General features: G+C 38.0%; 1 protein-coding gene across 3 annotated transcripts in view; it reads left to right on the top strand.

Annotated features, from left to right (window-relative positions):
• The window catches only part of LOC138308070 (USP6 N-terminal-like protein), a 120,928-nt gene that overhangs the window by 26,628 nt on the left and 75,787 nt on the right, over positions 1 to 18,513 (top strand). The window lies entirely within an intron of this gene.

Genomic DNA, 18,513 nt, shown 5'->3' with positions numbered 1-18,513 from the left:
TCTGTGTTATCAGTAAATATGACAAGAAGTCTTGGCTGTACGACATTCACAGTCTGTGTTATCAGTGAATATGACAAGAAGTCTTGGCTGTACGACATTTACAGTCTGTGTTATCAGTGAATATGACAAGAAGTCTTGGCTGTACGACATTCACAGTCTGTGTTATCAGTGAAATATGACAAGAAATCTTGGCTGTACGACATTCACAGTCTGTGTTATCAGTGAATATGACAAGAAGTCTTGGCTGTACGACATTCACAGTCTGTGTTATCAGTAAATATGACAAGAAGTCTTGGCTGTACGACATTCACAGTCTGTGTTATCAGTAAATATGACAAGAAGTCTTGGCTGTACGACATTCACAGTCTGTGTTATCAGTAAATATGACAAGAAGTCTTGGCTGTACGACATTCACAGTCTGTGTTATCAGTGAATATGACAAGAAGTCTTGGCTGTACGACATTCACAGTCTGTGTTATCAGTGAATATGACAAGAAGTCTTGGCTGTACGACATTCACAGTCTGTGTTATCAGTAAATATGACAAGAAGTCTTGGCTGTACAGTGTTACGACATTCACAGTCTGTGTTATCAGTGAATATGACAAGAAGTCTTGGCTGTACGACATTCACAGTCTGTGTTATCAGTAAATATGACAAGAAGTCTTGGCTGTACGACATTCACAGTCTGTGTTATCAGTGAATATGACAAGAAGTCTTGGCTGTACGACATTCACAGTCTGTGTTATCAGTGAATATGACAAGAAGTCTTGGCCGTACGATATTTACAGTCTGTGTTATCAGTGAATATGACAAGAAGACTTGGCTGTACGACATTTACAGTCTGTGTTATCAGTGAATATGACAAGAAGTCTTGGCTGTACGACATTTACAGTCTGTGTTATCAGTAAATATGACAAGAAGTCTTGGCTGTACGACATTCACAGTCTGTGTTATCAGTTATCTTGGCTGTACGTTACAGTCTGTGTTATCATAATATGACAAGAAGTCTTGGCTGTACGACATTCACAGTCTGTGTTATCAGTAAATATGACAAGAAGTCTTGGCTGTACGACATTCACAGTCTGTGTTATCAGTGAATATGACAAGAAGTCTTGGCTGTACGACATTTACAGTCTGTGTTATCAGTGAATATGACAAGAAGTCTTGGCTGTACGACATTCACAGTCTGTGTTATCAGTGAATATGACAAGAAGTCTTGGCTGTACGACATTTACAGTCTGTGTTATCAGTAAATATGACAAGAAGTCTTGGCTGTACGACATTTACAGTCTGTGTTATCAGTAAATATGACAAGAAGTCTTGGCTGTACGACATTCACAGTCTGTGTTATCAGTAAATATGACAAGAAGTCTTGGCTGTACGACATTCACAGTCTGTGTTATCAGTAAATATGACAAGAAGTCTTGGCTGTACGACATTCACAGTCTGTGTTATCAGTAAATATGACAAGAAGTCTTGGCTGTACGACATTCACAGTCTGTGTTATCAGTAAATATGACAAGAAGTCTTGGCTGTACGACATTCACAGTCTGTGTTATCAGTAAATATGACAAGAAGTCTTGGCTGTACGACATTCACAGTCTGTGTTATCAGTGAATATGACAAGAAGTCTTGGCTGTACGACATTTACAGTCTGTGTTATCAGTGAATATGACAAGAAGTCTTGGCTGTACGACATTCACAGTCTGTGTTATCAGTAAATATGACAAGAAGTCTTGGCTGTACGACATTCACAGTCTGTGTTATCAGTGAATATGACAAGAAGTCTTGGCTGTACGACATTCACAGTCTGTGTTATCAGTGAATATGACAAGAAGTCTTGGCTGTACGACATTCACAGTCTGTGTTATCAGTGAATATGACAAGAAGTCTTGGCTGTACGACATTCACAGTCTGTGTTATCAGTAAATATGACAAGAAGTCTTGGCTGTACGACATTCACAGTCTGTGTTATCAGTAAATATGACAAGAAGTCTTGGCTGTACGACATTTACAGTCTGTGTTATCAGTGAATATGACAAGAAGTCTTGGCTGTACGACATTCACAGTCTGTTTGTTATCAGTGAATATGACAAGAAGTCTTGGCTGTACGACATTCACAGTCTGTGTTATCAGTAAATATGACAAGAAGTCTTGGCTGTACGACATTTACAGTCTGTGTTATCAGTAAATATGACAAGAAGTCTTGGCTGTACGACATTCACAGTCTGTGTTATCAGTAAATATGACAAGAAGTCTTGGCTGTACGACATTTACATTCTGTGTTATCAGTAAATATGACAAGAAGTCTTGGCTGTACGACATTCACAGTCTGTGTGTATCAGTAAATATGACAAGAAGTCTTGGCTGTACGACATTCACAGTCTGTGTTATCAGTAAATATGACAAGAAGTCTTGGCTGTACGACATTCACAGTCTGTGTTATCAGTAAATATGACAAGAAGTCTTGGCTGTACGACATTCACAGTCTGTGTTATCAGTAAATATGACAAGAAGTCTTGGCTGTACGACATTTACAGTCTGTGTTATCAGTGAATATGACAAGAAGTCTTGGCTGTACGACATTCACAGTCTGTGTTATCAGTAAATATGACAAGAAGTCTTGGCTGTACGACATTCACAGTCTGTGTTATCAGTAAATATGACAAGAAGTCTTGGCTGTACGACATTTACAGTCTGTGTTATCAGTGAATATGACAAGAAGTCTTGGCTGTACGACATTTACAGTCTGTGTTATCAGTGAATATGACAAGAAGTCTTGGCTGTACGACATTCACAGTCTGTGTTATCAGTAAATATGACAAGAAGTCTTGGCTGTACGACATTCACAGTCTGTGTTATCAGTAAATATGACAAGAAGTCTTGGCTGTACGACATTTACAGTCTGTGTTATCAGTAAATATGACAAGAAGTCTTGGCTGTACGACATTCACAGTCTGTGTTATCAGTAAATATGACAAGAAGTCTTGGCTGTACGACATTTACAGTCTGTGTTATCAGTAAATATGACAAGAAGTCTTGGCTGTACGACATTCACAGTCTGTGTTATCAGTAAATATGACAAGAAGTCTTGGCTGTACGACATTTACAGTCTGTGTTATCAGTAAATATGACAAGAAGTCTTGGCTGTACGACATTTACAGTCTGTGTTATCAGTCAATATGACAAGAAGTCTTGGCTGTACGACATTTACAGTCTGTGTTATCAGTGAATATGACAAGAAGTCTTGGCTGTACGACATTCACAGTCTGTGTTATCAGTGAATATGACAAGAAGTCTTGGCCGTACGATATTTACAGTCTATGTTATCGGTGAATATGACAAGAAGACTTGGCTGTACGACATTTACAGTCTGTGTTATCAGTAATATGACAAGAAGTCTTGGCTGTACGACATTTACAGTCTGTGTTATCAGTAAATATGACAAGAAGTCTTGGCTGTACGACATTTACAGTCTGTGTTATCAGTGAAATATGACAAGAAGTCTTGGCTGTACGACATTTACAGTCTGTGTTATCAGTAAATATGACAAGAAGTCTTGGCTGTACGACATTCACAGTCTGTGTTATCAGTAAATATGACAAGAAGTCTTGGCTGTACGACATTCACAGTCTGTGTTATCAGTAAATATGACAAGAAGTCTTGGCTGTACGACATTTACAGTCTGTGTTATCAGTGAATATGACAAGAAGTCTTGGCTGTACGACATTTACAGTCTGTGTTATCAGTGAATATGACAAGAAGTCTTGGCTGTACGACATTCACAGTCTGTGTTATCAGTGAATATGACAAGAAGTCTTGGCTGTACGACATTCACAGTCTGTGTTATCAGTGAATATGACAAGAAGTCTTGGCTGTACGACATTCACAGTCTGTGTTATCAGTGAATATGACAAGAAGTCTTGGCTGTACGACATTTACAGTCTGTGTTATCAGTGAATATGACAAGAAGTCTTGGCTGTACGACATTCACAGTCTGTGTTATCAGTAATATGACAAGAAGTCTTGGCTGTACGACATTTACAGTCTGTGTTATCAGTAAATATGACAAGAAGTCTTGGCTGTACGACATTTACAGTCTGTGTTATCAGTAAATATGACAAGAAGTCTTGGCTGTACGACATTTACAGTCTGTGTTATCAGTAAATATGACAAGAAGTCTTGGCTGTACAACATTTACTTTCTGTGTTATCAGTGAATGAGACAAGAAGTCTTGGCTGTACGACATTTACAGTCTGTGTTATCAGTAAATATGACAAGAAGTCTTGGCTGTACGACATTCACAGTCTGTGTTATCAGTAAATATGACAAGAAATCTTGGCTGTACGACATTCACAGTCTGTGTTATCAGTAAATATGACAAGAAGTCTTGGCTGTACGACATTCACAGTCTGTGTTATCAGTAAATATGACAAGAAGTCTTGGCTGTACGACATTTACATTCTGTGTTATCAGTAAATATGACAAGAAGTCTTGGCTGTATGACATTTACAGTCTGTGTGTTATCAGTAATATGACAAGAAGTCTTGGCTGTACGACATTTACAGTCTGTGTTATCAGTAAATATGACAAGAAGTCTTGGCTGTACGACATTCACAGTCTGTGTTATCAGTAAATATGACAAGAAGTCTTGGCTGTACGACATTTACAGTCTGTGTTATCAGTAATATGACAAGAAGTCTTGGCTGTACGACATTTACAGTCTGTGTTATCAGTAAATATGACAAGAAGTCTTGGCTGTACGACATTTACAGTCTGTGTTATCAGTCAATATGACAAGAAGTCTTGGCGTACGACATTTACAGTCTGTGTTATCAGTAAATATGACAAGAAGTCTTGGCTGTACGACATTTACAGTCTGTGTTATCAGTCAATATGACAAGAAGTCTTGGCTGTACGACATTTACAGTCTGTGTTATCAGTAAATATGACAAGAAGAAGTCTTGGCCGTACGACATTTACAGTCTGTGTTATCAGTAAATATGACAAGAAGTCTTGGCTGTACGACATTTACAGTCTGTGTTATCAGTAAATATGACAAGAAGTCTTGGCTGTACGACATTTACAGTCTGTGTTATCAGTGAATGAGACAAGAAGTCTTGGCTGTACGACATTTACAGTCTGTGTTATCAGTAAATATGACAAGAAGTCTTGGCTGTACGACATTTACAGTCTGTGTTATCAGTGAATATGACAAGAAGTCTTGGCTGTACGACATTCACAGTCTGTGTTATAAGTGACTAAGACAAGAAGTCTTGGCTGTACGACATTCACAGTCTGTGTTATCAGTGAATATGACAAGAAGTCTTGGCCGTACGACATTTACAGTCTATGTTATCAGTGAATATGACAAGAAGACTTGGCTGTACGACATTTACAGTCTGTGTTATCAGTGAATATGTCAAGAAGTCTTGGCTGTACGACATTCACAGTCTGTGTTATCAGTAAATATGACAAGAAGTCTTGGCTGTGTACGACATTCACAGTCTGTGTTATCAGTAAATATGACAAGAAGTCTTGGCTGTACGACATTCACAGTCTGTGTTATCAGTAAATATGACAAGAAGTCTTGGCTGTACGACATTTACAGTCTGTGTTATCAGTGAATGAGACAAGAAGTCTTGGCTGTACGACATTTACAGTCTGTGTTATCAGTAAATATGACAAGAAGTCTTGGCTGTACGACATTTACAGTCTGTGTTATCAGTAAATATGACAAGAAGTCTTGGCTGTACGACATTCACAGTCTGTGTTATCAGTAAATATGACAAGAAGTCTTGGCTGTACGACATTCACAGTCTGTGTTATCAGTAAATATGACAAGAAGTCTTGGCTGTACAACATTTACTTTCTGTGTTATCAGTGAATGAGACAAGAAGTCTTGGCTGTACGACATTTACAGTCTGTGTTATCAGTAAATATGACAAGAAGTCTCGGCTGTACGACATTCACAGTCTGTGTTATCAGTAAATATGACAAGAAATCTTGGCTGTACAACATTTACTTTCTGTGTTATCAGTGAATGAGACAAGAAGTCTTGGCTGTACGACATTTACAGTCTGTGTTATCAGTAAATATGACAAGAAGTCTTGGCTGTACGACATTTACAGTCTGTGTTATCAGTAAATATGACAAGAAGTCTTGGCTGTACGACATTCACAGTCTGTGTTATCAGTAAATATGACAAGAAGTCTTGGCTGTACGACATTTACAGTCTGTGTTATCAGTCAAATATGACAAGAAGTCTTGGCCGTACGACATTTACAGTCTGTGTTATCATCAAATATGACAAGAAGTCTTGGCCGTACGACATTTACAGTCTGTGTTATCAGTCAATATGACAAGAAGTCTTGGCCGTACGACATTTACAGTCTGTGTTATCAGTAAATATGACAAGAAGTCTTGGCTGTACGACATTTACAGTCTGTGTTATCAGTAAATATGACAAGAAGTCTTGGCTGTACGACATTTACAGTCTGTGTTATCAGTCAAATATGACAAGAAGTCTTGGCCGTACGACATTTACAGTCTGTGTTATCAGTCAATATGACAAGAAGTCTTGGCTGTACGACATTTACAGTCTGTGTTATCAGTAATATGACAAGAAGTCTTGGCTGCTGTACGACATTCACAGTCTGTGTTATCAGTAAATGAGACAAGAAGTCTTGGCTGTACGACATTTACAGTCTGTGTTATCAGTGAATATGACAAGAAGTCTTGGCTGTACGACATTCACAGTCTGTGTTATCAGTGAATATGACAAGAAGTCTTGGCTGTACGACATTCACAGTCTGTGTTATCAGTGAATATGACAAGAAGTCTTGGCTGTACGACATTTACAGTCTGTGTTATCAGTGAATATGACAAGAAGTCTTGGCTGTACGACATTTACAGTCTGTGTTATCAGTGAATATGACAAGAAGTCTTGGCTGTACGACATTTACAGTCTGTGTTATCAGTGAATATGTCAAGAAGTCTTGGCTGTACGACATTCACAGTCTGTGTTATCAGTAAATATGACAAGAAGTCTTGGCTGTACGACATTTACATTCTGTGTTATCAGTAAATATGACAAGAAGTCTTGGCTGTACGACATTTACAGTCTGTGTTATCAGTAAATATGACAAGAAGTCTTGGCTGTACGACATTCACAGTCTGTGTTATCAGTAAATATGACAAGAAGTCTTGGCTGTACGACATTTACAGTCTGTGTTATCAGTAAATATGACAAGAAGTCTTGGCTGTACGACATTCACAGTCTGTGTTATCAGTAAATATGACAAGAAGTCTTGGCTGTACGACATTTACAGTCTGTGTTATCAGTAATATGACAAGAAGTCTTGGCTGTACGACATTTACAGTCTGTGTTATCAGTAAATATGACAAGAAGTCTTGGCTGTACGACATTCACAGTCTGTGTTATCAGTAAATATGACAAGAAGTCTTGGCTGTACGACATTCACAGTCTGTGTTATCAGTAAATATGACAAGAAGTCTTGGCTGTACGACATTTACAGTCTGTGTTATCAGTAAATATGACAAGAAGTCTTGGCTGTACGACATTTACAGTCTGTGTTATCAGTGAATATGACAAGAAGTCTTGGCTGTACGACATTTACAGTCTGTGTTATCAGTAAATATGACAAGAAGTCTTGGCTGTACGACATTTACAGTCTGTGTTATCAGTGAATATGACAAGAAGTCTTGGCTGTACGACATTTACAGTCTGTGTTATCAGTAAATATGACAAGAAGTCTTGGCTGTACGACATTTACAGTCTGTGTTATCAGTAAATATGACAAGAAGTCTTGGCTGTACGACATTCACAGTCTGTGTTATCAGTAAATATGACAAGAAGTCTTGGCTGTACGACATTTACAGTCTGTGTTATCAGTAAATATGACAAGAAGTCTTGGCTGTACGAGATTCACCTGTGTTATCAGTAAATATGACAAGAAGTCTTGGCTGTACGACATTTACAGTCTGTGTTATCAGTGAATATGACAAGAAGTCTTGGCTGTACGACATTCACAGTCTGTGTTATCAGTGAATATGACAAGAAGTCTTGGCTGTACGACATTCACAGTCTGTGTTATCAGTCAATATGACAAGAAGTCTTGGCTGTACGACATTTACAGTCTGTGTTATCAGTCAATATATGACAAGAAGTCTTGGCCGTACGACATTTACAGTCTGTGTTATCAGTATATGACAAGAAGTCTTGGCCGTACGACATTTACAGTCTGTGTTATCAGTAAATATGACAAGAAGTCTTGGCCGTACGACATTTACAGTCTGTGTTATCAGTAATATGACAAGAAGTCTTGGCGTACGACATTTACAGTCTGTGTTATCAGTCAATATGACAAGAAGTCTTGGCTGTACGACATTTACAGTCTGTGTTATCAGTAAATATGACAAGAAGTCTTGGCTGTACGACATTTACAGTCTGTGTTATCAGTGAAATATGACAAGAAGTCTTGGCTGTACGACATTTACAGTCTGTGTTATCAGTAAATATGACAAGAAGTCTTGGCTGTACGACATTTACAGTCTGTGTTATCAGTAAATATGACAAGAAGTCTTGGCTGTACGACATTTACAGTCTGTGTTATCAGTAAATATGACAAGAAGTCTTGGCTGTACGACATTCACAGTCTGTGTTATCAGTGAATATGACAAGAAGTCTTGGCTGTACGACATTTACAGTCTGTGTTATCAGTAAATATGACAAGAAGTCTTGGCTGTACGACATTTACAGTCTGTGTTATCAGTAAATATGACAAGAAGTCTTGGCTGTACGACATTCACAGTCTGTGTTATCAGTAAATATGACAAGAAGTCTTGGCTGTACGACATTTACAGTCTGTGTTATCAGTGAATATGACAAGAAGTCTTGGCTGTACGACATTCACAGTCTGTGTTATCAGTAAATATGACAAGAAGTCTTGGCTGTACGACATTCACAGTCTGTGTTATCAGTAAATATGACAAGAAGTCTTGGCTGTACGACATTTACATTCTGTGTTATCAGTAAATATGACAAGAAGTCTTGGCTGTACGACATTTACAGTCTGTGTTATCAGTAAATATGACAAGAAGTCTTGGCTGTACGACATTTACAGTCTGTGTTATCAGTAAATATGACAAGAAGTCTTGGCTGTACGACATTTACAGTCTGTGTTATCAGTAAATATGACAAGAAGTCTTGGCTGTACGACATTCACAGTCTGTGTTATCAGTAAATATGACAAGAAGTCTTGGCTGTACGACATTTACAGTCTGTGTTATCAGTAAATATGACAAGAAGTCTTGGCTGTACGACATTCACAGTCTGTGTTATCAGTGAATATGACAAGAAGTCTTGGCTGTACGACATTCACAGTCTGTGTTATCAGTAAATATGACAAGAAGTCTTGGCTGTACGACATTTACAGTCTGTGTTATCAGTGAATATGACAAGAAGTCTTGGCTGTACGACATTTACAGTCTGTGTTATCAGTAAATATGACAAGAAGTCTTGGCTGTACGACATTTACAGTCTGTGTTATCAGTAAATATGACAAGAAGTCTTGGCTGTACGACATTCACAGTCTGTGTTATCAGTAAATATGACAAGAAGTCTTGGCTGTACGACATTTACATTCTGTGTTATCAGTAATATGACAAGAAGTCTTGGCCGTACGACATTTACAGTCTGTGTTATCAGTAAATATGACAAGAAGTCTCTGGCTGTACGACATTTACAGTCTGTGTTATCAGTAAATATGACAAGAAATCTTGGCTGTACGACATTCACAGTCTGTGTTATCAGTAAATATGACAAGAAGTCTTGGCTGTACGACATTTACAGTCTGTGTTATCAGTCAATATGACAAGAAGTCTTGGCTGTACGACATTTACAGTCTGTGTTATCAGTAAATATGACAAGAAGTCTTGGCTGTACGACATTCACAGTCTGTGTTATCAGTAAATATGACAAGAAGTCTTGGCTGTACGACATTTACAGTCTGTGTTATCAGTAAATATGACAAGAAGTCTTGGCTGTACGACATTTACAGTCTGTGTTATCAGTGAATGAGACAAGAAGTCTTGGCTGTACGACATTTACAGTCTGTGTTATCAGTAAATATGACAAGAAGTCTTGGCTGTACGACATTTACAGTCTGTGTTATCAGTGAATATGACAAGAAGTCTTGGCTGTACGACATTCACAGTCTGTGTTATCAGTGAATATGACAAGAAGTCTTGGCTGTACGACATTCACAGTCTGTGTTATCAGTGAATATGACAAGAAGTCTTGGCTGTACGACATTCACAGTCTGTGTTATCAGTGAATATGACAAGAAGTCTTGGCTGTACGACATTCACAGTCTGTGTTATCAGTGAATATGACAAGAAGTCTTGGCCGTACGACATTTACAGTCTGTGTTATCAGTGAATATGACAAGAAGACTTGGCTGTACGACATTTACAGTCTGTGTTATCAGTGAAATATGACAAGAAGTCTTGGCTGTACGACATTTACAGTCTGTGTTATCAGTAAATATGACAAGAAGTCTTGGCTGTACGACATTTACAGTCTGTGTTATCAGTAAATATGACAAGAAGTCTTGGCTGTACGACATTTACAGTCTGTGTTATCAGTAAATATGACAAGAAGTCTTGGCTGTACGACATTTACAGTCTGTGTTATCAGTAAATATGACAAGAAGTCTTGGCTGTACGACATTTACAGTCTGTGTTATCAGTAAATATGACAAGAAGTCTTGGCTGTACGACATTTACAGTCTGTGTTATCAGTAAATATGACAAGAAGTCTTGGCTGTACGACATTCACAGTCTGTGTTATCAGTAAATATGACAAGAAGTCTTGGCTGTACGACATTTACATTCTGTGTTATCAGTAAATATGACAAGATGTTTAGGCTGTATGACATTCACATTTTGTGATATCAGTAAATATGACAAGAAATCTTGGCTGTACGACATTCACAGTCTGTGTTATCAGTAAATATGACAAGAAGTCTTGGCTGTACGACATTCACAGTCTGTGTTATCAGTGAATATGACAAGAAGTCTTGGCTGTACGACATTTACAGTCTGTGTTATCAGTAAATATGACAAGAAGTCTTGGCTGTACGACATTTACAGTCTGTGTTATCAGTGAATGAGACAAGAAATCTTGGCTGTACGACATTTACAGTCTGTGTTATCAGTAAATATGACAAGAAGTCTCGGCTGTTCGACATTCACAGTCTGTGTTATCAGTAAATATGACAAGAAGTCTTGGCTGTACGACATTTACAGTCTGTGTTATCAGTAAATATGACAAGAAATCTTGGCTGTACGACATTTACATTCTGTGTTATCAGTAAATATGTCAAGAAGTCTTGGCTGTACGACATTTACAGTCTGTGTTATCAGTAAATATGACAAGAAGTCTTGGCCGTACGACATTTACAGTCTGTATTATCAGTTTATATGACAAGATGTCTAGGCTGTTCGACATTCACAGTCTGTAATATCAAACTATGACAAGAAGTCTTGGCCGTACGACATTTACAGTCTGTGTTATCAGTCAATATGACAAGAAGTCTTGGCCGTACGACATTTACAGTCTGTGTTATCAGTACTAGACAAGAAGTCTTGGCCGTACGACATTTACAGTCTGTGTTATCAGTCAAATATGACAAGAAGTCTTGGCTGTACGACATTTACAGTCTGTGTTATCAGTGAATATGACAAGAAGTCTTGGCCGTACGACATTTACAGTCTGTGTTATCATTCAATATGACAAGAAGTCTTGGCCGTACGACATTTACAGTCTGTGTTATCAGTAAATATGACAAGAAGTCTTGGCTGTACAACATTTACTTTCTGTGTTATCAGTGAATGAGACAAGAAGTCTTGGCTGTACGACATTTACAGTCTGTGTTATCAGTAAATATGACAAGAAGTCTTGGCTGTACGACATTTACAGTCTGTGTTATCAGTGAATATGACAAGAAGTCTTGGCTGTACGACATTTACAGTCTGTGTTATCAGTAAATATGACAAGAAGTCTTGGCTGTACGACATTTACAGTCTGTGTTATCAGTGAATATGACAAGAAGTCTTGGCTGTACGACATTTACAGTCTGTGTTATCAGTGAATATGACAAGAAGTCTTGGCTGTACGACATTCACAGTCTGTGTTATCAGTGAATATGACAAGAAGTCTTGGCCGTACGACATTTACAGTCTGTGTTATCAGTGAATATGACAAGAAGACTTGGCTGTACGACATTTACAGTCTGTGTTATCAGTGAATATGACAAGAAGTCTTGGCTGTACGACATTCACAGTCTGTGTTATCAGTAAATATGACAAGAAGTCTTGGCTGTACGACATTTACAGTCTGTGTTATCAGTGAATGAGACAAGAAGTCTTGGCTGTACGACATTTACAGTCTGTGTTATCAGTAAATATGACAAGAAATCTTGGCTGTACAACATTTACAGTCTGTGTTATCAGTAAATATGTCAAGAAGTCTTGGCTGTATGACATTTACAGTCTGTGTTATCAGTCAATATGTCAAGAAGTCTTGGCCGTACGACATACAGTCTGTGTTATCAGTAAATATGACAAGAATCTTGGCTGTAGACATTACATCTGTGTTATCAGTAATATGTCAAGAAGTCTTGGCTGTACGACATTTACAGTCTGTGTTATCAGTCAATATGACAAGAAGTCTTGGCCGTACGACATTTACAGTCTGTGTTATCATCAATATGACAAGAAGTCTTGGCCGTACGACATTTACAGTCTGTGTTATCAGTCAATATGACAAGAAGTCTTGGCCGTACGACATTTACAGTCTGTGTTATCATTCAATATGACAAGAAGTCTTGGCCGTACGACATTTACAGTCTGTGTTATCATCAAATATGACAAGAAGTCTTGGCCGTACGACATTTACAGTCTGTGTTATCAGTCAATATGACAAGAAGTCTTGGCCGTACGACATTTACAGTCTGTGTTATCAGTGAATATGACAAGAAGTCTTGGCTGTACGACATTCACAGTCTGTGTTATCAGTAAATATGACAAGAAGTCTTGGCCGTACGACATTTACAGTCTGTGTTATCAGTTTAATATGACAAGAAGTCTTGGCTGTACGACATTTACAGTCTGTGTTATCAGTAAATATGACAAGAAATCTTGGCTGTACGACATTTACAGTCTGTGTTATCAGTGAATGAGACAAGAAGTCTTGGCTGTACGACATTTACAGTCTGTGTTATCAGTAAATATGACAAGAAGTCTTGGCTGTACGACATTTACAGTCTGTGTTATCAGTAAATATGACAAGAAATCTTGGCTGTACCACATTTACAGTCTGTGTTATCAGTGAATGAGACAAGAAGTCTTGGCTGTACGACATTTACAGTCTGTGTTATCAGTCAATATGTCAAGAAGTCTTGGCTGTACGACATTCACAGTCTGTGTTATCAGTGAATATGACAAGAAGTCTTGGCCGTACGACATTCACAGTCTGTGTTATAAGTGACTAAGACAAGAAGTCTTGGCTGTACGACATTCACAGTCTGTGTTATCAGTGAATATGACAAGAAGTCTTGGCCGTACGATATTTACAGTCTATGTTATCAGTGAATATGACAAGAAGACTTGGCTGTACGACATTTACAGTCTGTGTTATCAGTAAATATGACAAGAAGTCTTGGCTGTACGACATTCACAGTCTGTGTTATCAGTAAATATGACAAGAAGTCTTGGCTGTACGACATTTACAGTCTGTATTATCAGTTTAATATGACAAGAAGTCTTGGCTGTACGACATTCACAGTCTGTATTATCAGTAAATATGACAAGAAGTCTTTGGCTGTACGACATTTACATTCTGTTGTTATCAGTAAATATGACAAGAAGTCTTGGCTGTTCGACATTCACAGTCTGTGTTATCAGTAAATATGACAAGAAGTCTTGGCTGTACGACATTTACAGTCTGTGTTATCAGTAAATATGACAAGAAGTCTTGGCTGTACGACATTTACAGTCTGTGTTATCAGTAAATATGACAAGAAGTCTCGGCTGTTCGACATTCACAGTCTGTGTTATCAGTAAATATGACAAGAAATCTTGGCTGTACGACATTTACAGTCTGTGTTATCAGTAAATATGACAAGAAGTCTTGGCTGTACGACATTTACAGTCTGTGTTATCAGTAAATATGACAAGAAATCTTGGCTGTACAACATTTACTTTCTGTGTTATCAGTGAATGAGACAAGAAGTCTTGGCTGTACGACATTTACAGTCTGTGTTATCAGTAAATATGACAAGAAGTCTCGGCTGTTCGACATTCACAGTCTGTGTTATCAGTAAATATGACAAGAAATCTTGGCTGTAAGACATTTACAGTCTGTGTTATCAGTAATATGTCAAGAAGTCTTGGCTGTATGACATTTACAGTCTGTGTTATCAGTCAATATGACAAGAAGTCTTGGCCGTACGACATTTACAGTCTGTGTTATCATTCAATATGACAAGAAGTCTTGGCCGTACGACATTTACAGTCTGTGTTATCAGTCAATATGACAAGAAGTCTTGGCCGTACGACATTTACAGTCTGTGTTATCATTCACTCAGACAAGAAGTCTTGGCCGTACGACATTTACAGTCTGTGTTATCATCAAATATGACAAAGAAGTCTTGGCCGTACGACATTTACAGTCTGTGTTATCAGTCAATATGACAAGAAGTCTTGGCCGTACGACATTTACAGTCTGTGTTATCATTCACTCAGACAAGAAGTCTTGGCCGTACGACATTTACAGTCTGTGTTATCAGTAAATATGACAAGAAGTCTTGGCTGTACGACATTTACAGTCTGTGTTATCAGTAAATATGACAAGAAGTCTTGGCTGTACGACATTTACAGTCTGTGTTATCAGTAAATATGACAAGAAATCTTGGCTGTACAACATTTACTTTCTGTGTTATCAGTGAATGAGACAAGAAGTCTTGGCTGTACGACATTTACAGTCTGTGTTATCAGTCAATATGTCAAGAAGTCTTGGCTGTACGACATTCACAGTCTGTGTTATCAGTGAATATGACAAGAAGTCTTGGCTGTACGACATTCACAGTCTGTGTTATAAGTGACTAAGACAAGAAGTCTTGGCTGTACGACATTCACAGTCTGTGTTATCAGTGAATATGACAAGAAGTCTTGGCTGTACGACATTTTACAGTCTGTGTTATCAGTGAATATGACAAGAAGTCTTGGCTGTACGACATTTACAGTCTGTGTTATCAGTGAATATGTCAAGAAGTCTTGGCTGTACGACATTCACAGTCTGTGTTATCAGTGAATATGACAAGAAGTCTTGGCCGTACGACATTTACAGTCTGTGTTATCAGTGAATATGACAAGAAGACTTGGCTGTACGACATTCACAGTCTGTGTTATCAGTAAATATGACAAGAAGTCTTGGCTGTACGACATTCACAGTCTGTGTTATCAGTAAATATGACAAGAAGTCTTGGCTGTACGACATTTACAGTCTGTGTTATCAGTTTATATGACAAGATGTCTAGGCTGTACGACATTCACAGTCTGTGTTATCAGTAAATATGACAAGAAGTCTTGGCTGTACGACATTCACAGTCTGTGTTATCAGTAAATATGACAAGAAGTCTTGGCTGTACGACATTCACAGTCTGTGTTATCAGTAAATATGACAAGAAGTCTTGGCTGTACGACATTCACAGTCTGTGTTATCAGTAAATATGACAAGAAGTCTTGGCTGTACGACATTCACAGTCTGTGTTATCAGTGAATATAACAAGTCTTGGCTGTACGACATTCACAGTCTGTGTTATCAGTAAATATGACAAGAAGTCTTGGCTGTACGACATTCACAGTCTGTGTTATCAGTAAATATGACAAGAAGTCTTGGCTGTACGACATTTACAGTCTGTGTTATCAGTGAATGAGACAAGAAGTCTTGGCTGTACGACATTTACAGTCTGTGTTATCAGTAAATATGACAAGAAGTCTTGGCTGTACGACATTTACAGTCTGTGTTATCAGTGAATGAGACAAGAAGTCTTGGCTGTACGACATTTACAGTCTGTGTTATCAGTAAATATGACAAGAAGTCTTGGCTGTACGACATTTACAGTCTGTGTTATCAGTAAATATGACAAGAAGTCTTGGCTGTACGACATTTACAGTCTGTGTTATCAGTAAATATGACAAGAAGTCTTGGCTGTACGACATTTACAGTCTGTGTTATCAGTAAATATGACAAGAAATCTTGGCTGTACGACATTTACAGTCTGTGTTATCAGTAAATATGTCAAGAAGTCTTGGCTGTATGACATTTACAGTCTGTGTTATCAGTCAATATGTCAAGAAGTCTTGGCCGTACGACATTTACAGTCTGTGTTATCATTCACTCAGACAAGAAGTCTTGGCCGTACGACATTTACAGTCTGTGTTATCATCAAATATGACAAGAAGTCTTGGCCGTACGACATTTACAGTCTGTGTTATCAGTAACTATGACAAGAAGTCTTGGCCGTACGACATTTACAGTCTGTGTTATCAGTAACTATGACAAGAAGTCTTGGCCGTACGACATTTACAGTCTGTGTTATCAGTCAATATGACAAGAAGTCTTGGCCGTACGACATTTACAGTCTGTGTTATCAGTAAATATGACAAGAAGTCTTGGCTGTACGACATTTACAGTCTGTGTTATCAGTCAATATGACAAGAAGTCTTGGCCGTACGACATTTACAGTCTGTGTTATCAGTGACTCAGACAAGAAGTCTTGGCTGTACGACATTTACAGTCTGTGTTATCAGTCAATATGACAAGAAGTCTTGGCCGTACGACATTTACAGTCTGTGTTATCAGTAAATATGACAAGAAGTCTTGGCTGTACGACATTTACAGTCTGTGTTATCAGTAAATATGACAAGAAGTCTTGGCTGTACGAATTCACAGTCTGTGTTATCAGTAAATATGACAAGAAGTCTTGGCTGTACGACATTCACAGTCTGTGTTATCAGTAAATATGACAAGAAGTCTTGGCTGTACGACATTCACAGTCTGTGTTATCAGTAAATATGACAAGAAGTCTTGGCTGTACACACTGACATAGACATTCACAGTCTGTTATCAGTAAATATGACGAGAAGTCTTGGCTGTACGACATTTTCAGTCTGTGTTATCAGTGAATATGACAAGAAGTCTTGGCTGTACGACATTCACAGTCTGTGTTATCAGTGAATATGACAAAAAGTCTTGGCTGTACGACATTCACGTTATCAGTAAATATGACGAGAAGTCTTGGCTGTACGACATTTTCAGTCTGTGTTATCAGTGACTATGACAAGAAGTCTTGGCTGTACGACATTTACAGTCTGTGTTATCAGTGACTATGACAAGAAAGTCTTGGCTGTACGACATTTACAGTCTGTGTTATCAGTGAATGATGACAAGAAGTCTTGGCTATACGACATTCACATTCTGTGTTATCAGTTTTATGACAAGAAGTCTTGGCTGTAAGACATTTTCAGTTGTTGTTATCAGTCAATTGACAAGAAAATCTTGGCTGTAATAATCGACATTTCACAGTTCTGTGTTAAAATAGTGACATAAATATTGCACGCCGTAATTTGTCAACTCTCACTCGGTTGTATCACACATACAATCTACCACAGTAGCTAGGTAGCCCACACTACCACTATAATCGTTAGATTGGTTCCGCCACAAAGTAACGTGGAAATCTTGAACCATAAATCTTTATAATTAAACGTGTATACTAGGGTTAGTTTTGTTCCACGTGGCAGTCTGTCATTCAGACTTAATATTTCATGGTGAAGGGGTTTCTTAGAGATCTACTGTGACCTAAGGACCGAGGGGTAAATAAACAGCAGAGTTAACGAGGCTGTTAACTGATATCTAAAACGAGGCTGTTTAAGGATATCCCAAAACAAGGCTGTTAACAGATATCCCAAAACGAGGCTGTTTACAGATATCCCAAAACGAGGCTGTTTACAGATATCCCAAAACGAGGCTGTTTACAGATATCCCAAAACGAGGCTGTTAACAGATATCCCAAAACGAGGCTGTTAACAGATATCTCAAAACGAGGCAGTTTACAGATATCACCAAACGAGGCTGTTTACAGATATCTCAAAACGAGGCCGTTTACAAAATTCTCAAAACAAGATAAATGAAAATGAGGCTGTCAATAAACGATTGATAGTGAAGGCCTTTCTACCCCTCAGCATTCATTAACATTAAGGAGCTGAAGCAGTTGTTTTAATATCTAATATTGATCATAACCAAATTTGAGACTTTGTATAATTTCTTTTTTCCTCCAATTCTCAATGGATTTCTGTTTTCACAAAAATAAAATTCTGTTTTAAATACAAAATAACAGACACAATTGTTCTAGTGTTTGTTCAAT

Source organism: Argopecten irradians, chromosome 1 (assembly GCF_041381155.1).
Source record: "Argopecten irradians isolate NY chromosome 1, Ai_NY, whole genome shotgun sequence".
Classification (NCBI taxonomy): domain Eukaryota; kingdom Metazoa; phylum Mollusca; class Bivalvia; order Pectinida; family Pectinidae; genus Argopecten; species Argopecten irradians.
The sequence above is the reverse complement of the archived record's forward strand: the minus strand, read 5'-3'. Positions and strand labels throughout refer to the sequence as shown.